This window comes from Arctopsyche grandis, chromosome 8 (assembly GCF_051622035.1).
Source record: "Arctopsyche grandis isolate Sample6627 chromosome 8, ASM5162203v2, whole genome shotgun sequence".
Lineage (NCBI taxonomy): Eukaryota > Metazoa > Arthropoda > Insecta > Trichoptera > Hydropsychidae > Arctopsyche > Arctopsyche grandis.
The window spans coordinates 26,030,311-26,053,485 of record NC_135362.1 but is presented as its reverse complement, the minus strand read 5'-3'; the positions used below and the strand labels follow the sequence as shown (position 1 = coordinate 26,053,485).

At 33.6% G+C, this 23,175-nt stretch overlaps 1 protein-coding gene across 1 annotated transcript in view; it reads right to left on the bottom strand.

Annotated features, from left to right (window-relative positions):
* LOC143915909 (uncharacterized) overlaps positions 1-23,175 on the bottom strand; it is a 120,440-nt gene that overhangs the window by 9,399 nt on the left and 87,866 nt on the right. The window lies entirely within an intron of this gene.

Here is a 23,175-nt window from a genome sequence, read left to right as displayed (position 1 = left end):
TAATATCATTAATGGCGCTTTCGCTTGCAAGTTTTGAAACTTTTGTAGAAATTATGCAAAAGTATAACAGTCTTGGACTAATTTATATATATAGAAAAATATTGAATCTGTCCGCGTTTACGTGAAGCGGAATTGTGGTTGATTTTTGGCGGTACTAAAATTTCATAGATTGCGTGCATATTGCCGCGACATGGTGCGATGGGACATGACTAAATATATATATATATATATATATATATATATATATATATATATATATATATATATATATATATATTTATTTATTTATTTATCTTACATAGATATATACCAGGAAGGCTCTACAGGAAGACCCGAATGCGCCTTCCTAGACAATTAATTACAAACAATGCAGCATTTTTATTACATAAATCACTGTATTTCGAGAAGCTGCAGAACACGAATTTAACAACGAATTAATGAATGAATTAATTAATCCATTGAGACATCCATGGATTTTAGATTGAACATAATTTTTACAAATTGTACATAGATTAAATACATAAGATTTGTGGCAACAGGTAGGATGATTTTTTTGCCAATTTTGAGGAACCGTTTCAACAATGATCAGATAAAATGGGCAAACTCTGATAAGAAACGATACTCACAAATATCAAAGTCTGACCAGCGGTATGTATTTAGATTATACTCATCTATATGTAATGTATAATTTCGAAAGAGAATTTGTATGTAAGTATTTAAGGTTTGAGAACGTTAAATTTAATAAAAAAACAAATGAATATTCAGATAAATTTAAATAAAATAAAACCATTAAAATAAATTTAAATAAAATAAAACTATTCAAATAAATTTAATAAAATGTTTACTATTACATTAGCTATGTTTAAGCGGGTAATATTACAAATACCGAGCGAAGCCACTAGTATGTTGTATATTATATCTATACCTATATATGTACATACATATAATGTAGCGTGGACGTGAAGAAAAAATTCCATAGATCAAAATAAAAGACGCAGTGAGTAAGGTAGTTTAATGTTGATCCGTTAATCCGTAAAATGTTTTTAAGGTAGTTTAATGTTGATCCGTTGACCAGTCGGCTCAAAATGAAGCACGTAACATATTTATATACGGCGTGTACTCTCAGCACTGAGAGATTACACTGTTCGACACGAAAAATGGTTCAGAGACGAGATATGACTTTTCTTATAGATCTATGCCCAGTGAACACGTATCTGGTAATAAAAAATGTTGATTGGCTCGAGATTCGGAGATATGTACGTATATGTGTTTTTTAAATCGCGCGATTTTTCTATATCTTGGTGTTGTTCGGTCGATGTCTCAAAATCTGTCAATTTCCTGTTCAAAATGAATATTGGAATCTATAGTCGGATATTTTATCTTTCAGTTGAAGTACTTTTCAGATTTAAAATTTCTCTAAGTAGTCGTCCAGTTCAAATCAAAAGTCAAAAGTACGTATTTTTATTTAGGATTTTTTTCCACTGTTAATACTATTTTATATTGAGTATTTTCTATTGAAAAATATTTATTGAGATAGTGTACTGGCCATAATATATTTTTTTTCCGTTTAAAAGGGTTAATTGGAAATGTGCTGAGTTTTAAATCGGAAGCTAACTACATACATATTCGTACAAATGTATATCAAATATATGTAGTATTTGATACATCGCTCATTGTTTTCCTGATAACGAATGGTTTTCATTATTACACCGTTTAATTTGAGGTCTGAAAAAGATCTCCATTCACTTAGGATTAATCTTCTTTTGTAAGCACAGACACTATTGTGTAATTTTAAGATTTGAATTCAAAAACAGACGCTTTCTCCGCCAACCAGGAGCTATTTTCAAACAACAATACATTTTGGAATCGATTTTCTTCGGGAAAAGTTTCCTCGCAATCCCTCCTTAGGGATAATGAAAAAAATAATTAAAATTAAATATGGAATCTACCTTTCGACAGAAAAAAATATATAAAATTAAATTCAAATACCCACAATGGAAAGTCTCAACAATGGTGTGCTGATTTTGCAATACGATTAAAATTTAGTCAACATTCTAAAAATCGATACTATCGTTAATATACAATCTTTATAAAAATATGCCAAAAGTTAATGGATTATAATAATATATAGGTATACATACTATATCATATATGTATATGTACATAAATGAAGTAAAATATACGTCGCAAAATTTCAAAATTAAATTTGTTTTTAAATCTACTCCAGGTTTTTAATGGCGGAAAATGATGAATGAAATCGCCAGAGAAATCTAAATTACATTTTTAAATTATGCATACGCTCCAATATTTTTCACGCCGTAAAAATTTTCAGCACATTGCTTGAGTTTGCGCTCGAAAGTAATTGGATTACCTTAACCGAAACGAGTTAAGTCATTTTTAACTGGTTCGAACGGAAAATATTGTTTTATATACTAACAGTATGTACATATGTATATGACCTATAGTCGATCCAATGTAGCGAGAACTGAGCATGCTGTCGCATTCGTGCAATGTGTTGTAACATTGTAAGGACGTAAAATATATATATATATATATATATATATATATATATATATATATATATATTTTTTTTTTTTTAATTATTTCTTATTTTACTTTATGTATAATATTATTACAATATAATTCAATGCAAGGTCTTTAATAATATTACTGTAAGTTTTGATGTCTATAACATGACGTTGACAATTATTTTTACTAACCTCTTCTTAGTTCAGAATCGATTTTGTTATCTGACGAAGTTTGGGTTCTTATCCGATCATTTTCAAACTTTGCTCCGTTTGGTCATCAATATAAGTGGAAATGACGTCCGCCATTACCATGGTGAAAAATAATCGTAATAGACATGTTTGAAAATACTGCGTCTTCGTTCACGGTGACGTCTATAGTCCACACTGGCACATTTGTCCACAGTGTTCTGATCGCTTTTTCCCTTTTCGCCCCCCTCTCACTTTGGCAGATTGAGCACTTTGCCATACTCATGATCAAAGTTTACGGAGAGAATTGGTGATTTCTTAATTAGGTTTTTTTGATATATTGTCTTAATTTTATAAACAAAATATAGTAGAGGTTAGTTAACATGCTTTTTCTAGGAATCGGGGCGGTTTGGCTCTATTTACAAAATTAGAGTGCAAAAAAAAAGGTTCGGCGAACCTTTAACAATGCATTTACAACAATTGAACAATGAACGGTGCACTCTGGTGCGCTCTTTAATAATGAGTATTTAAATAAAAATCTTTGTATTTAATGTATAATATGTATATTAAAATATATCTAATCCGTAATACATAAGTAGCGGATTGGCAGTGGTAGTGGCAGTTTATTATTGACCCGTCGAATAGCCAGCATTTGAGCCATTGTTGGCCAATGAGTCGCGAGATCTTATTGGCTGTTGCATACGGCTTACTGATTGGCTGAGACCTTGGTGAACGTGCGATCAGCCAATCAGCGGTTGACGAACATCGATCTAGGCGATCGCATTTTTTTAACGGTCATATCTCGTAAACGATCACCAACCAACAAAAATCATTATCATATTCGAATTCAGTGGGTCAAAGTTAGTAAAGATTGGTTAGTCTCCCATCTGTTAACTCAAAAACGTGATTTTTTGTTGCTCAGTGTAATCTCCACGTTACAATACCATCAATCGTCACACGATGGGCAAACCATATAATGTAAAATTTATAAATTATAATGTTTTTCGGATTTTCGTACGATTTACAAATAATATATGTAGGTGCTTATAATTTATTCCATTTCCAATACGAGTCTTAAATTAAGAGTGCTTCCGTTCGGGTGCAAGACTTCACCTTTATTTTTTAAGAGCCCTTTTCTTTCAGAGTCCTAAAAATATACATAGAGTTCAAGTGGATTCACTCTTTGGTGTTCAGGAAACGTTATCCAGCCAACGGAAATGTTTGTATTTCGTTCTAAGGAAAAACATCCTCATTATCTTTCAATATTGCCCAGAGACGACAAATGTATTTGAACATATTTATACATTTATATACGATATGTATGTGTTGTGAGTAAAAAGCATACAATTTCCTTATAAATGCGCTTATGAGGTGCGGTAAAATTATGCCTTTGAATTTTGTAGAAGTTTTAAAGACATTTAATCTAGATGAAGATGGTTATGGGATGAATTAGTGCTGGATTAGACGAAGCAAGGTAATCGCCTGCTTTCGCAATTCTATTTCCTGAAACGGCTTTCAGTCGGTAATTTAGAATTAAAGTCGATTTCATTAATGGGTTCGTATATTTGTTCTTGAAGTGTTTTTCTCTAATTAGAAAAAAATATATAAAAAACTTATTATTTAATTTTAATAATAGATTAACATACATATGTATCTACACATATTGTTTTAACTTCATGAAGACATATTTAAAAAATTCTAAAGGATAGTTTTTAAATGTACATATAGGAAACAAATTTGGGTACATTCGAAGTGTATTGAGCACATTGAGAATGTTTATGGAGACATTTTTCAAAGAAGGAAATAAACCAAACTTGTACGAATTGTGATGTAAAATACGTCTTCGTGAGATAAAAACAGCATAAAATAAATTAAATTAATTTTTCAAGCATAGCTGATGGACCCAATTTTATATTTTCCCATGATTGCATTTTTGGGTTGCCCCCGAGCAACTTCTATGATATTATACTTGTATGTACATATGTACATAAACTTATAGGTTATACATTTTGAAATCATATTCAAATACTGGTGATACAGTGGATAGGATGGTTTTTGACAATTTGATAAGGAACCGCTTCAACAATTAAATCAGATAAATTGGCAAACTGATAGGAAACGATCGACTTGGAGTCACAAATATGCAAGTCTGGTCAGCAGCCTTAATAAAAATGCATATGTTTGTGGGTACGTACATAGGTGAGTGCGTGGTCAAGTATGGAGATTTCAAAAAAATAAATTTCAGAATACCAGTAACATACGTACGTTATGCATAGGGATGTGGCGTGACGACCGATCGTGTCGATAAGACGCGGGGTAGCGGGGAAGTGAGTGGGGGAGGGGTGGTTTGAAGTGTCTGGAATGTGCTCCTGATATTGAGCGCCTGAGTTAGAATGGGTGACGTCAGCGTCAGATGCGTGGGATGCGTACACACATACACACATCTGAAAAGTCTCACACACATTCATTCACATTTCGACGCGAGTGAACGGCGAGCGTATAGTGAGCGCACTCGACTTTTTACTCTCAATACGCGCGCACGCCTATACATTACCTTACATAATATTTATATATTTAAAGCCCGCTTTAAAGGTCAAGGAATTTGACCATTAAAGCCCTCAACATGAGGCCACCCCCCCCCCCCCCCAACGAATACATTCTAAGAGACCCTTTCGTCGGAGAACGAGACGGTTGTTCACATTATATTTATATATATATATATAACACTAGCTGAACCCGGCATGCGTTGCAATGCCACAATAACACATGCAATTCCCGTTCACGTTCCCATTCCCGTTCCCGTTCTCGTTCCCGTTCCAGTTTGTAGGAATAACGCAGGCGGCGAACTTGACTTGACTAAAAAAAAACAATAGAAGGCGGCGAATACTTTTTCAATTATTCAATTTTTTGTTTATTTTACCCTAACAACGTAGTTTGCGAACTGATTTGAAATTATTTGCCATGCAATGCCACTCATTCCCGTTCCAGTTTTTGGGAGATTTTTTTTACAGAAACCATCGCGGACATGCACACAATAGCTCTTGTAAGTTTCATCGCAATCGGTTGAATGGTATAGGAACGCATACATGGCAGACAAACAGACTAACATTGATTTTTATATATATGTATATGTATGTATATATAGATATAACTTTATTTCAATTCGTGTATCAATTCCTTTCCGAAACCACCCGTTGAAACAACGGGCACAATACTGATTTTGTATAAAAGTAATTTTGTGCCCGTTGATATTTCAATGGGTGGTTTTGAAACGGAATTGATCAATGAACCGCACCCGAGGCTATTGCTACTATTCTCTTGTAGTGGATTCCCATTGCTTTCTGACTCTCCCTCCTCCCTTTACCACGCTGCTCCCCAATTCAACCCCCCAAAACATTCAACATCTTTCAATATACTGAGTAAAGTCGCTGCCACCAGGTCATTAGTTTTTCAAAAGAATCTTAAAATATTATTATCATACAAAAACAACATACATAGATTCACAAATACATCGTTCGAAAGCTTTCTTCTGCCGATACACTCCATAAGTTTTAACAGTGGTCCTTTTATCAAAGAAATCTTCTAACCCTCATCCCCCACACTACGTATATACATATACATATATTTCTACGTCGCATTGAACGGATTGGAAAAACGTTGAAAAAGGAACCGGGTTGAAGTAACGCGATAACGAACATTTCCGTTTTACAGTCCGTTGAAGGAGTCGTCGTTGATCTGTTATACGACCGATTCGCTTTACGACGACACGGTCTGAATCAACGAGCCATACATACCCATAAATGGTACGAATCCACCCATTTCTCCATATATCATACATATATCACCATATATCATATTGCTATTTTTTTTATTATTTTTTTATATATTTTTTGTCACAATGACATGACAGAATACTCTAACGCGTCTCTGTGATCTAACATATAATTATAATACAAATACAATATATAATAACAGACATATAAGCATAATACAAATACTATCATATATATAAAGACGGTAATCTGTGTGTGTGTGGTTGTGTGTGTGTGTGTGTGTGTCCTAACTCTCGCCGAACATAATGAACGAATCGATAAAAATCGATCAATTCATTTTTCGACGAGACGACTTTGTCGCGACTCGAACCGATCACCCCAAATAGCCTGAATATGGATCTAAATTGAGCTAATGGTCTCGGACATCACGCCAAATCCAATTTTTCATTTCGCCTTTTTTTTTTAAACATTAATTGAAATATTCCTTCTCGCCATATAAAAATACGTAATTTAATAATTTCATTTAGCGAGATTTTGAACCATTTTTTATGTATTTATTTTCAATTAAATTATAATTATAATTTAAATTTAAATTATTTATATTTTGACGATATTCGAGAAAAAAATTGATTTCATTCACCGCGGGCGCCGGGAATCGAACCTCGGACCCTCCGATCCAAACGCAATGGCCCTCACGAGCTCGCGTCGCATGCCATATCCTCGCCCAGAATACGTGTTGTAAATACACATCATATGTATATGCACGTAATTTTTTATGTGTAATAATAATATTCAACGTTACGAGGTCAATGACCATTTGTGTATAATCGGAAAATATTACATTTTGTTAACGTTAACTTTAAGAATTGAAAATTATTACAAATAAAGAATTGAAAACTATCTATGAGAGTCTACGAAAATAATGGTTCCGGTTCCGGATTTTTTTTTTAGTTTTATACGGGTATATAATAATTTTATACCCATGCGATGATATTTCATCGGGCTATTCACTAGTATATAATAATCAGCGAGACATCTATGTTATAGATAATGCAATTTTGAAATCATCCAATCATTAAAATAGTGGTGACAGAGCAGAGCATGGCAACTTAGTGACTTGTAGTAGCGTAAGCATCATTTTGATCGAATGCGTGCGAGCGAGATCGCGTGTGAGAGAGAAAACCGATGTTAGTTAACGTTTTGTTACCTATGTATGTAGGGACTAGCTAGCGACTGCTGATAAAGTACATATGTATGTATGTACGTAGCTGACAAACTCTATGAGACGCAAACAACGTGTTCCGTGAATACCGAAAGTTTGCGTGACTCTGACATAGAGGGCAGGATGGTTTTTGCTAATTTGATGGAGGAACCGCTTCAACAACGAAATCAGATAAATTGGCAAACTTGATAGGAAACGATCGAATTGGAGTCACCAATATACAAGTCTGACCAGCAGCATTTAGATTATACTGAGAATGAATTCTTTTCAATCGATGTCAGCTCACGGGATACAACCCGGCGATCTCTTGGTGCTTTAGAATCAATGCAACCGTCGAGCCACGCTGCTGGCTGAATATATGTATGTAAATGTATACAGAATTGTTCAAATTGGACCATTTAAATATATACATATATATATATATATATATATATATATATATATATATATATATATATATATATATATATATATATATTTTACATTTGTATATACCAGGAAGGCCTTACAGGTAACCCCAATGCGCCTTCCTGGCCAATTACAAAAATTGCAGCATTTTTTTTTATTATACAAGTCGCTGAATTACGAGGCACATATAAATTGTACATAAATTTTATTGTAAATTAATCAATCTCAAATAGTGGTGACATAGTAGGTAGGAAGGGTATTTAGCCAACTTTACCGGGAACCGTTTCAACAATGAAATCAGAAAAAATTGGCAAACTCTGATAGGAAGCGATCGACCTGGATCACAAATATCCAGGTCTGACCAGCACCACTACAGATATACTCAGAAAAATTCTTTTCAATCGAGGTCAGCTCATGGGATCGAACTCGGCGCCTCTCGAAGTTAAGCAGAAGTTTAACGACCGAGCTATGCTGCTGGCTAAATTTATTTAAGTTTTATACCTATAGTAAGCATGTGGGTTAAAGCAAATCTAGAACTACCGAAGTCGGTGGTAATTATTATAACTCGGCGATTGTAGATTGCAGATCCCAAAAGTTTATCTAACTCTGCTTCGTAAGGACTATTTGTTCGCTGCTTGCAGGTATGTACATATGTTCAAACAAAATCACATACATATGAATGGTTAGATCTCGAGAGATGTATAGATATATCCAAGTACGTATCTATTGAAGAGATATTCGTCGAGTGCAGCGTTCTAAAGTTTTGCTGAAACTTGACGTCACGAACTTTCTCAGTCGAATAAAGGAGAAATTCATGTTAAAGGATATTCAAAACGCTCTTGTCGAAATATGCTTTGTGTATTCATTGCTTGCTTTCAAAATTACTCTTTGCGTCAGTGGCGGAAGTATCCAGTTCCGAACGGGATACGATTTGTATAAATATAAATTGAGCTAGGAGCCGCCAAACATCTATAAAATCGCCTCTTTTTTACACCCACGAAACGAGTCCAGCGTGCTTATTTAACGGTCGATTTAAAAAAAAATACGCCGATAGATGCACAGAAAGTATCTTTCTCATACCGATGATGAATTTTTTTTAAAAATTGGTCCAGTTTTGGAGGAGAAAATAGGAGAATACGAAACCTCGATTTTGTCAATTTAAAATACGTTTTATCTGGTCGAAGCGCAACTGTCGCATTCACTCAATATATATATATTGTCGAATTCACTCAATATATACATATATCGAAGAAAGGAACGGTAACAAAATTAAGGTTTCGGGTGTACAGCCCACTTAAAATGATTGCATTTGGTTGCATACAGTTAAAGTTAACGAATCTTCTGTACTATTTATTTATTTATTTACATATTAACCACAGTGACATTACATAATACTCTAACGAGTCTCTGTGACCAGACATATATGTAATCATAATACAAATACTATACGTATGTACATATATATTATATATAGGTACAATACAACAACTGTTACCGTGCTCTTTTCGGGTTACCTAGGAGCTGTAGCGCGTCGCAAATGTTTGTAGAAGGGCATGTGCCTCATTTTGAAGCCATTCTCAGGATGAGAGCGGCCTCTCTACGTCTTCGTATATTTTTGTCGCCTAATTGTCTTCTTGCTGCTGCATCTTCTCATTTGCATTCTTCATTGTATGTTCGATGGATGGAACTGCTACACCGACCGCCTTGAATAGACATAAAATTATTATTATTTATTATTATTAGACTTATTTATTATTATTTATTTATTATAATTATAATTATTATTATTTATTATTATTATTATTTATTATTATTATTATTTATTATCAGTAATATTTATATATTTACTTATGTATTTATTTATTTATTTTTTGTTTACTATTTTTCAATACTTTTTTTTTTTATTATCTATATATTATTTATATGGGCGTTGGGGATTGCACTATTCTCCTCATCGTCTGGAATAAAAGCTATTATTATTATTATTATTATTATTATATAAGAAAATTAGCGGGACATCTATGTTATAGATAATAAATTTTTGAAATCATATTCAAATATTTTTTGTCAATTTGATGGAGGAACCGCTTCAACAATGAAATCAGATAAATTGGCAAACTCCAATAGAAAACGATCGACTTGAGTCACAAATATCCAAGTCTGACCGGCAGCATTAAAGATTATATTCAAAATAAATTCTTTTCAATCGCGGTCAGCTCACGGGATCGAACCTCGCGACCTATCGGTGCTTCAACCAACCACTGAGCCATGCTGTTGGCTCAAAGTGCTTATACGTGCTTTTCAAATGTACCTTTTTTTCCTATCCTACTGTCTCCCAAATAGACTTATTTTTTATTAAATTTTGTAGTTTCATTTTATGCGGCATTGTTGGAGCGGATTAGTCAGCACTGCCTTGTCGGTTCGGTGATTATTTCTCACAAAGCGCTCGCCCAAAAGTCACTAAAATCTCTATAACGGGACATCTAGCAGCCGAAAAGTCCATCATACTAACGATAACTATCATACTAACGAGAACTCGAGTGCCAAATATTCCATATTTGTGATTTTCATGGCAAAAATGTCTTTTGGGCGATCGCAATGTGCGTAATAATACAATTACCGGAAATGTCGTGCGCGGCTTTGTCGGGTCACCGTTTGTTTGTATTTTTGAATGCTATATACATATGCATGTACATAGATCCACAATTTTTGACCCATGATCACAAAATTTGGTATTAATATATCTTAACAGACACTAGATGGGTTTTGGAAGGGCTCGGAGCCTGGAATTCAAAGACTTCCATTCAAAAACGCTTATCAATTCCATAGCTTTCAATATAGAACAATCAAATTTGGTATACTATTCCACAGTACCTTATCATGGATCGTAGAATCTTCATGTTCGAAATTATAGGGCAGCCATACAAAAAAGCTTTAAAAGCTCGATGTTTGATTTCTAATCTACAATTTTCAATTTGGAGCCGCTAAATTTTATAAACTATTTAATGTTACATTAATTATACCATACTTATTTATATTAATGTGTGTTTTGTTAGACCGACAGGTATATTGTGTTTCATATACCGTACTTATGTAGTCTCGATAGGATGATTTAAAATATTTTTCTTGAATACACGCTTTGAATAACTTCAACGATGGAAAAGGGTCATGTAATTTATGGATGGAACCTTTGTACATTTGTTATACATATGCATAAGGGTAGGTGTGTGTATTATATTATCCCTACAAGAATGTATCGGAAATAATTAAGGGTTAAAACACTGGAGGCAAATATTCACCACGAGTTATATGTATGTAGTAGGTAGAACCGGTTTCCATTTTAATTTTCGATTGTAAATTTGAATAGAAATGTAATTATTGGAAAACGTGAAGTTAAATAAAAAAAAAAAACAAACATAAAACACATGAAAAATCAGCATTCATTTTTCTCGCAGCGTTCGATATATTGTATTTACCATATAAAGAGCGGCCAACCTTTTTCATTGTGGAATTTGAACTATGTACGTTTTCAGCCACAATATTACATTCTCGTCAAAATTTTCTCGAATACTGATTGATTGAATCATATAGTGTTTCCATCTCGTGATGGCGTATTTTATTTTATGATCATAATTGGTAAAATGCTTGTACAGCTTCATACTCATCCCCAACTTTTAACATTATATAAGGTGAGAATTTACCTAGCAATTTTTCTACAGATGAGTATATAGCAATTATCTGTCTAACTCTGATAAGAAACGATCGACTTAGACTGACAAATATCCAAATCTAACCAGCAGTATAGCGGATCGAACCCACTGATCACTTGGTGCTAAACATACACGCTACCATTAAGTCATACTGCTGGCTAAAATATAAAAATAAAAATGTACCGAATGTATAAATGTCTAGCAAATTTTCAAGTTTTTCAGCATCTCGAAATTTGACGATTCATATAAAATTCTCCGAAAATGAAAGTTTATCAAAATTTTTTCCATAGATGTCTCTATGATGCTTTGTTATAATTATTTTATTATTATTTTTATTGTTACAAATCAATATACACTCGCCATTACAGATTTGCTCCAATGCGACGGGTGTACGTTAACGAAATACAAAATACATAAACAATCAGAAAATCAGAAATACAGTAATACATACATATCATCAGAATATATAGCATATAACAATTAATCAGAAATAATAATCATAGAGACATCTATGGATTATTTTTAGATTTTTTTTTTGTATACAATTTTTATACATATAATAAATACGAAATTATAGAGATGTCTATAGAGATATCTATAGATTTCAGATTACTGTGTATAATTATTACAAATTATACACAGGCAGATTTTGTGACAACAGGATTAGATCTAATACCAATTTTCAGGAACCGTTTCAGCAATGATCAGATAAAATTGGCAAACTCTGATTTGGAGTCACAAAACCCCCAAATCTAACCAGCAGATGGCGAGGACTCGAACCTTTGACCTTAGTGGTGCTAAATATATACGCTTCCACTAAGCTAAACTGCTGGTTATGATGTATGCTGGCTATATGGATTTTTGTAATTGGCCAGGAAGGCGCATTGGGGTTTTCCTGAAACGCCTTCTTGGTATAAAAATATACATATGTACATATATGTATAAAAAATAAAAAAAATTAAGTCCCTTAACTTGAATAACTCAAATAATCATTTCATACTATATATCTTACACTAGAATTGTTATACGGGAAATGCCCGACTACGCCAGGCAACGCCAGCTTGTATAAAATAACCCTCACTGACCGGTTATTCACCACTGACACATGTGGAACGGGTAAGGGTGAGCACTGCTTCTAAAACCAGTTCACACCCCGGAGAACGGAGATGAGAGAGGTTGTTAAAAAAAAATGAAAATGAAAACGTGCCTCGCTGAAAACTCGCACAATACGCAATACGCGGGGTTCGACCCCTTCAAGAAATTGTTTATTTTTGGATGCCAACTTCACAACCAGCAGGATCGAAATTGGGTCGTGAGGACGTGCCAGATCCTTCTGCAAAGCCGTCTGTAACGAGATGAAAAATAGCAAAAAAACAGCAGAAACAACATGCAATAACACTTTGGGTCGTTTCACTTGTTGAGTCGGTTGTTGTTGTTTTTGCTCACATGTAACTACCGTATCCAGCCCGTCTGTACATAATCACCGGCTATTAGACTAATTAGATGGCTTTCAGGTGCGCGGAACACGGTTGGATTTGCACACAGACGTATCAACGTCAAAACAACCATTTGTACGGGTCGAAGTTTCTGACGTGATAATTCTATTTATTTATTTATTCATTTAAGTTTACGCTTGGACCATTGTGGTATTAATGTCTATGTCTATGATGCGCCACAATGCTCGAAAAAATACAGAGAGATGAGAAAAATAAAAATATATACATATACAGGTAGTCCTCGACTTACGACGGTTCGCATTTACGACCGAAAAAAAAATTATATATTTTTTATTAATTAATTATTTTTCAAAAATTGATTGATAAATCTCAAGCGGATGTGAGTTATGAAAACGGGAAATTCTCTTTCGGAAGAAATGAAACATTGCAGTAGTTTTAAAAATTAAGTTATGAGGTTTAAAAATTACTCATTCCTTTGGGATTCGTCAGCAGTCGCAAACTCATACGGTCGTTACCGTTTGTTACATAACTATTCGTTATTATTTTAGGATGTTTATTTTCTCAATTTCGTGTTAATTAGTGCTCAAATTTTTATTAATAAGAACATTTATAATGTGTGACCAAGAAACGGGATAATGACTGATAAAGAAACTCTTGTTAAAAAAAAGAGAAAGGTGATAGACTTAGAAATGAAACTTGAAGTGATAAAACAATATGATAGTGGTAAAAAAGTGATGAACTTGGCAAATATTGAAATTGTCACATTCAACGGTCTCCACTATTTTAAAAGATAAAGAAAAAATTCGTAAAGCCGTTAAAGGGTCCCTGTCAATCAAATCTAAAATAATAAATTAAAAAAGACTCGGACCCATTCAACAAATGGAAAAATTACTAGTGATTTGGATCGATGACAAGATTGAAAAGCGAATTCCATTGCGTCTCTTAAAGCTCATTATTTAAAAATTACATTTGCGGAAGGCATTGAAGCAATAGAAGAAGAAAAAACTTTTCAAGAATTTTGGAAAAATTAAAATATCCTTCATGCTATAAAAGATATAGATAAGGGATGGAAATTAGTTACATACTTCAGCATGTATGTACGGAATATGGAAAAAACTCACCAATTGATTTGAACCTGTTTCTCTTTCCATATACGAAAAAGAAAAAAATGTCGAGGATATTACTAACCTAATCGTACAATTTAGTGAACGTCTACAATTTGACGTAGATAACGATGACATCAACCAACTTCTTGAAAATGATTCAGAAGATCTAACCAATGCAGAATTATTAGATCTTGAAACTCAAATGATTGCAGAAGAGGATATTGATGAAAATGAATCAATCACATCTGCGAAACCGCTGAAAAAGTTTGTATTGAAAGAAATGGCCACTGCTCTTAATTTAATTAATCAAGGAATACAAAAGTTTGAAATGATGGACCCAGACAGTGAAAGATTTTTAAATGTGAACCGCAGGATTCAAGAAAATCTCGCATGCTACCAAGAAATATATAGAGAAAAAAAACAGGATACTGTTCAAACAAAATTAGACACATTTTTCACAAAAACTCATACGACTGTATCTCAAACTGAAGATGAAGAAATGGATTGTACTTATAAGATAAGTGATGAGGATGTATAATTTATAATTAATAAGTACGGATGATGTAGATGTTTTTTTTTTTTTTAATATGAATTCATTTGAATTACTGTATTAATGATAGTAAGTAAAATCACCGAAAAAAAAATATAAATATATTCCTCGACTTACGACGGATTCGACTTACGACCGAGGTTCAGGAACGTATCTCCGTCGTAAGTCGAGGAATACCTGTATGTATAAACGGAAAAAATATAAATTTATACGTTGTCGTAAAAAAACAATAGCAGATGAAGTAAAAATATCAAATAATAAAATACAAAGTAGGGAATGTCTTGGACCTATAGCCAGCACCAATATATAAGAACCAGCCGCAAATACAAAAAATCCTTGCGAGACCCAAATGGAAGAGAGAAGATTAAAATTCCACTCATACATCACATTAAATTATTAAAATAATAATGAGCGCAGGCTACCCGACAAATAGATTCATATAATCTCCTAAAATAACCTACGCTCTCTGAGGTGAAAAATATCACATTTCATTGAGAAGTCGGATACCTTTTGGCATATGAGCCATTCGATAAAGAACTGTGCGAGCTGCAGTACAACCATCAAATGATGGTTGTTCCTCACACATAATTAGGGACATAAATTTCCAATTTAATTATTAAAGAGTAATTTGCTTCATGCGGATTCCACACAATCGCATTATACTCTAGCTTGCTTCTCACAAGCGTCGCTATATTTATTTTATAAATCTGTTGTTAAATAAAGCGTCCACTTTTAGGAGAGGTAGGGTTTTGGAATGTGTGAAAAAATCTGATTGTAATTTTGACTGGCTTATCTAGCTGTGGTTGACAATTCAAACTGTTGACTAGTAATTGACGTTAGGTTTTTACTTAAATATTTTTTTTTAAAAATCAATACCACTGTGGTTATAATAAAAATATAAGTTAAAACAAATCAAAATCATAAAAAAATAAATTAAAAATCAAGTAAGAAATATGTACATATAATAAAAAAACAAATAAGATACAAAAAACAAATAATGAAAAATTATATCGTGCTATTTAGGATGTTTTACACCAACTCAACATAAATGGCATTGAAGAGGTCCAAGTAATGTTCCAGTAATTTAAGGAGTCGAACAGCTCTCGAGAGGGGGAGCTCATGAGCACGTTTGATTTAGTCCTAATTGGCAAAAAGATATCATGCTTTATATATCAAATAATGCTTTAAATATCAAACTATTCAGAAGTAACGTAAAAATTATGAAAATAAATAATTGATTTTATAGTATACATAGAACAACCACCGAGGAACAGAGGGATGGCCGACTTTCGTGGATCGTAACACAATGAAATCCGACCATCAGACAATTGGTCTGAATAATAGCGTTTTAATCCAAAATACCTCTACAATTCTTACCATACTTCGGTATTAAGTTTTCCCTCAAATATGTGTACTACCCCGTCTTTAATTGTCTCAAATTGCATGTAAACTCTGTTTTCCACTACGTACTTCCACTGCTATGTATGTTTTCAGCGATTATAAGTTTCCAGCTCTGATTTCGGACTCAATTTAACCACTGCCTCAAACTTTGTCTCCAAAACTGCTTACAATTATGTATCCAGCTTCGTTTCTAAGTATGCATGTCAGTATATACATAAATCCAACTTAGAATAATGCATGTATGCATGATTAGGTTGGCATGAGCGAGTGAATTTATCAATTTGAAATTGCCACATTTAATACTGAAAATAAACAAATTTCAGACAACCTAATCCACAATACGCCATTTGAATCAATTTTAATGGAATATTATGCAGTAACATGCCAGTATGTGTACTTATTTCACGATAAAATATGAAAGTAAACGGTAAATACCGGTAAAATTGAAAATTTACTGGTATTTACCGATGGTGAAACTTTGTCGATTTACCGGTATACCAGCATTGCAATCCGTAGTCGTACAGTTTAGTTCGTTGTAGATCTCCGAGTTATAAATGATGTTTTAAGCCATTCAATGAGTCTCATTTTCCTTTACCCCTATGTCATCTGACAACCAGATACTACATACATATATATATATATATATATATATATATATTACAGTCCAAGTTTTTACTCCAGTTCTTCCATACTAGTGTTAAAAGTTAAAAGCTATCTTCAAAAAGACTCACCAGGCTACCAAGACTCACCAGACTTACATGAAACCAGGTTAGCTATCAAAACTTATGTGCTATCAAAACGCCAAGTATTTAAAATGGAAATCCTATGGAAACCACATCACAACGTTGCTATAATTACCATTTCCACTAATATTAAAAATATTGCAACCCAGGGTAAGCATACATATTAATATGTACATAGAAAATGGGACAAATGATTGATTGAATACTTGCCTAATAGTTTGTGCGTGAACAAACTAGTTCGTTTGTCAATTCGTTCTTTTGTGTACACTATAACTGTCCAGATTGGTTAGTGTATGCAGTATGAACAAACTATAATCTATACCTCTTCTTGCAAATATTCTACAATTTTTCAAGTCTTGTCAAAAACTCTGTATGCTGTATTCGGTTAACATTCGGACTTTACTGATGATTACTCGTAAAACTCGTGAAATTCAATACCTCTGATTAGTAAATATAGGGCGCAATAAAACGGCCTGCAATAAAATAGGGGAGTAGTAAAATATATGATGGCCACATTTGCTGCATTAAAAATTCCGATCATTTTCTGTAATATATAACGTTGAAATATGCAATGTTGATTTAAATTGTATACATGCACATCCGTTAGATTACATAAATTTATTATGTACGACCGGCAGTTGAACGTGCAAATTGCGCAATAAGGTCCGTCATCATTTTGAAATCAGCCGAAATTTCAACTAGCCTTTTTGGGGGTGTATGCTTTGTTGTGAATATTTATAACTGTGGGTTAATTGAGATAAAAGCTCCGAGCATGCCTGTGTAAATTTTAACAGGTCTCTCTCTCTCCCCGTCGGTGCTTTTCCGCGAATTTTCCGCGGTATTCGATGAAACTGATATTGTGTGTATGCGAGGCGAGAAAAGCTTTCATTGGCCGGAAGCTTTGTCGCGGAATTTCCCGAAATTTTTTTTCACTCCACCGACGATTGTCGAAATTTTCCACCCCGGACTAAACAGCCAACAAATCATTCGCGAATGTTGTATTTGTCATTTTTATTTTACAATAACCCCTTGCCTGCCAATCTACGACATACAATCGTTGTTGTCAACACAAATGCAACAAGCATTCGAATTTTTTTAGTCACTGGATAGGTATCTTCAATTTAGAGTTCTTCACCAGAAGCAAAGATCAATGGCAAGCATGCTATGCTTTCAATTGTGCAGACACCGATTCTATTCCTGGTATGTGCTGCTGGTCAGATCTTGGACTCTAAAGTCGATCGTTTTCTATCAGAGTTTTCCAATTTATCTGATTCATTGAAACCATTCCAACAAATTGGTATCTCTGATCCACCTCTCTCGCGAAAATTGGAGTTATTTAGCATCTCCATTTTTGCTGATTTGTATAAATGCTTTTTCGATGTGGATATTAATCGTTGTTTTTATTTGAATTGTACAATACTCCCGTACAATGACCATAGACGTCGTGTTAATGTAAAAATTCGCATTGAAGTAATCTGTTATGTGCATGATTGATAGAATAAAAATAAAAATTAGAATATAAAAATGCATTAATTGAGACTATTACATATTTACTAAATTTGACACACTGAATTCAAATGTGACAATGATTTTTGATATTTTTTCTCATTTATGAGATTGAGTGTTTAAGAAAATGCACAATTTTTACAGATTTTCAACTTTTGCAGTCTTTAACCCTTTGAATGCTAACCAACGCCGATTGGTGTTTTTCCAAGAATCCCATGATCTTTTGAGTATGTAAAAAATAAACAAGAACACTAACCGTTAATCCTTTCCAGGTAGCATTGAAAAAAAATGCATTGAACAAGGGTCGTGTAATCCGTGTAATTTTTATAAAGACTGGTTTAAACCAGAATTTATGAATTTATAACAATAGCAGACTTTCCCGATGGAAATCCCTAACTGCTGAGTATTTTAGATTGTGGCTAGGTATTTAGATTGTGAGCATTACATTTTAACAACAATGAAGAAGATTGAACTAGTTTTGGAAAAATACATTCATTAATAGACTTCTTTTGTTTATTTTATATTGTTGCAAAATATATTAGAGAGTCTAAACACGCCTTTACAAAACTCGAAATCCTCGGCGGTTGTTTTCTAGGGTAGTGATATAAGGGTTGATTAGATTAGCTACAATTTTATACCTGCATTCTATTGGATTTCTAAATAATTCTAGTTGGAAATGTTGGCGTAATTTTCAGCGTGGTAGGCTTTCAACAGAAAAGACGTTAACCAAAATTGAGTATTGAAATAAATAGTCAGATGATTTTATATTGATTGTGATTTTTATTGCTTTAAAATTATTTATTTACTTATCTTGCGAACTTTAAAGTCAAAAATATTTTTTTGTCGGCTATCATGCATTTCTTGAATCAGTTCTATATTTCACTACGTTTACAAGGATTGGTTTTCAAATCTTAATATCTAAATTTTTATTTTATCTGAACTTAATCTAGCCAGCAGTATAGCTCGGTTGTTAAGCTTCTGCTTAGCGTCATGAGGTGCTGGGTTCGATCCCAGGGCCGGGCCTCGAGTGAAAATGAATTTTTCAAAGTATGCTGCTGGTTAGACCTGGATTTGTGACTCCAAGTTGTCGTTTCCTATCAGAGTTTGCCAATTTTCTCTGATTTTTTTTGTTTTTCATTGTTGAAACGGTTGCCGGTAAAAATTGGTCAAATATCCTTCCTATATATAATATGTTACCAATAATTTGTGTTTGATAAATGTGCAATAAATAAGTTTGTGTACAATTTGATAGCTGTCTCATTGATTTGCGAGTTTTTCAGTGTCTCGTAATTCAGTTACTTATATAATGAAAAATGCTGCAATATTTGTGATTGGCCAGGAAGGCGCATTGGAGATGCCTGTAATGCCTTCCTGGTATGTGTTGTCATAAAATTAAAAAATTAAAAAATAGATATTTTACAATTTACTATTCGGTATTCGAAAAATTCGAATATTCGGAAGATGTTACATACGCGACGCTGATGAAGATGTTACAACGCATTGATGATCTCATTGACAATTTTGGACAGCAGTCTTCGGCAGCTAAAGGGTTGAACGAAAAATTTCACACCCACTTTATTATTACACGGTGCGCTATCACAGTAACGACTCCCTTTCCTATTCCGAACGACTCCCAGTTTCTTATCTCACGAAAGTGTCACGCGATCGGAAAGTGCACGATTCATCAACGGCCACCAAATCTAAAATCGATGCGGCCACACGGTGGAATTTTAGCCGCTCTCCGAATATGAACGGCTGCCTTCGATACCTGCCGATCTCCGCAAAAACATACATACCTTTGATACGTCAAAATTAATCAAAAACAAATACGGAATGGAGAGTCTGCGTGACGAGGGTCGCCGTACACAATTCGCTACTCTCCGAAACTACACGGCCGTGAAGGCTCGTCCAGTCGTTATCCATTAGCCGAGATAGACCTTTAATTAAATCCGAGCCCAAAATCCCCATCCTCATCCTCGGATCCCCTCAACGGAAGGAAACCTTTCCCACGGGAGTGACGACGTTCGTCGCTTATGACGAGTCCTGATGAATTAACGTCACGTGCCACGCGAAGAAATTAACGTTTGACCTTATGTTGAAAATATAACACGCGTTGTTCCGGAAAATGACCTATTTTTTCAGTGAAAGTCGTGGTGGTGGTGAATATTAAAAGCATTATTCATTTTAAATAAGCTTTTATATTACAAATAAAGCAACCACGCAGTTCACACTAAACACTTTAGAAGTCTACATACATACAATACATATTTATATATTTTATTTTACATACATACATATGTAGACCAGTGGCGTGCGGTTACTTTTCAACCAGCGGATGCTGTCCAAAACACGATCAATTTATTTTTTTAAATTTTTTATTTATATATTTATTTTTTTTTTTATTTTTTTTTACATATATACCAGGAAGGCCTTACAGGTAAACCCCAATGCGCCTTCCTGGCCAATTACAAATTACAATTACAATGCAGCATTTTTGTATAAATCACTGAATTACAAGACATCTATCAATTTGTACACAAACTTATTTATTGCACAATAATTAATAACAAATTATAGGTGACATATCGTACTGGAGGGATTTTAGCCAATTTTTTTCCGGGAACCGTTTCAACAATTAAATCAGAGAAAATTGGCAAACTCTGATAGGAAACGATCAACCTGAAGTCACAAATCCAGGTCTAACCAACAGCATACTCTGAAAAATTCATTTTCATTCGAGGCCCGGCCTGGGATCGAACCCGGTGCCTCTCGACGCCAAACAGAAGCTTAACGACCGAGCTATGCTGCTGGCTTTATTTTATTTTATTCTTCCAAATATTGTCATTAGGGTTTCTGATTTCCCGGACTTTTTCAATTCCCGGGATACGGAATGGAGCCCGGGATCGTTCCCGGGATTCCCAGGAACCCGCGACACATGTAAAAGTTTTTTCAAATTTATTATATTTTTTATTATTAAAAAAAATATTTATTTATTTACAAAATATAAAAAAGTAAAGTAACAATACTGGAAAAAATGTAATTATAAAAGTAAACTTATTTAAAGTAGCTTCTTAAGAATACTAAAATATTTAAATGAGAATCCGAAAGTCTATTTCTAGATTTGGTAAAAAAATTTCCAGCAATAGAAAAAACTCTGAGTTTCGGTCGAAGTTGGTTATATTGTTAAAAGGAACGATTTTTTTTTATTATCGTTTTTTTCTCCTGTCAGCAGGTATATAAGTCGAGGTTTTATTTTTCTTTGATAACTCCTTATTTAATTCTTCATTCATCGTCAAACACACAACTGTTTCATCTTCATCCGAATCTAAAAGAGTTTCTATCATTGTGGAATCGTCAATACAAGAAGGATATACTCGCTTTATAATAGTTTCACCGTAGGATACACATTCGATTTTATTACAACACTTCAAGAATGTTTTGTTCGGTATAAAATTAGAATCATTTAAAATTTCTGTTCACTTAAATCATTTTCAGGCTTCCTCTTTCTTCAATTTTAATTTTCAATATCCGGAATAATTCATCGGTAAGGTCAAGTCCTTCGGTATTGAGATTTTCCATAAATAGAATTACTAGAAACGATTTTGGCCAAACGCACAGAACCATTATGCTCATAAAACTTCCACGTTCGGGGAATGCGCTGTACTTTGTGCTTAACAACAAACCTTTGAGAATATTTTACAATTATTTGTGTATTTAATTTATTATTTCTCTTCGGGCAGACGTGAAAATGTTGTATATTTTCAAGATTTTATTAAATCCAATTCCCGCTATTCGAGAAAAGAATTCCCGGGACACGGGATAACAAAAATTCCGTGAATTCCCGGAAATGTCGTAGTGGTGGTGAATATTAAAAGCATTATTCATTTTTACTAAGCTTTTATATTACAAATAAAGCAACCACGCGATTCACACTACACACTTTAAAAGTCTACATACATATTTATATATTTTATTTTGCATATGTAGAATCTACAGTGGCGTGCGGTGACTTTTCAACCAGAGGATGCTGTCCAAAGCACGATCAGTATATATTTTTTAAATTTTATTCTTCCAAACATTGTCATGACCCGGATCGACCTCCCGGGTCATGACAATGACAATTAGGGTCAGAAACCCTAATTGTCATATTTATATTTATTAACATGTCTTTGATATGTTTTCGTTTTTGAATGAATATTTAATATTGGTGTGGGTTTTGGGCTCTTTACAATAATCTCTTTTTCATTATATGGTAGGTATAAAACGGTATGAAAATATTTTTGACGTAAATTTTAAAGGATGCGCAGCATCCACAGCAACCATGGACGGCACGCCACTGATGTAGATATACATATACCAGGAAGGCCTAACAGATAAACCCCAATGCGCCCTCCTAGACAATTAATTACAAACATTGCAGCATTTTTATTACATAAATCACTGTATTTTGAGTGCTGAAGATTTTTCTGTTGAAAGCCCGCCACACTGAAAATTTCGCCAACATTTCCAACTAGAATTATTAAGAAATCCAATAGAAAGCTGGTATTAAAATTGTACATATACATGTAGATAATCCAAACAAACG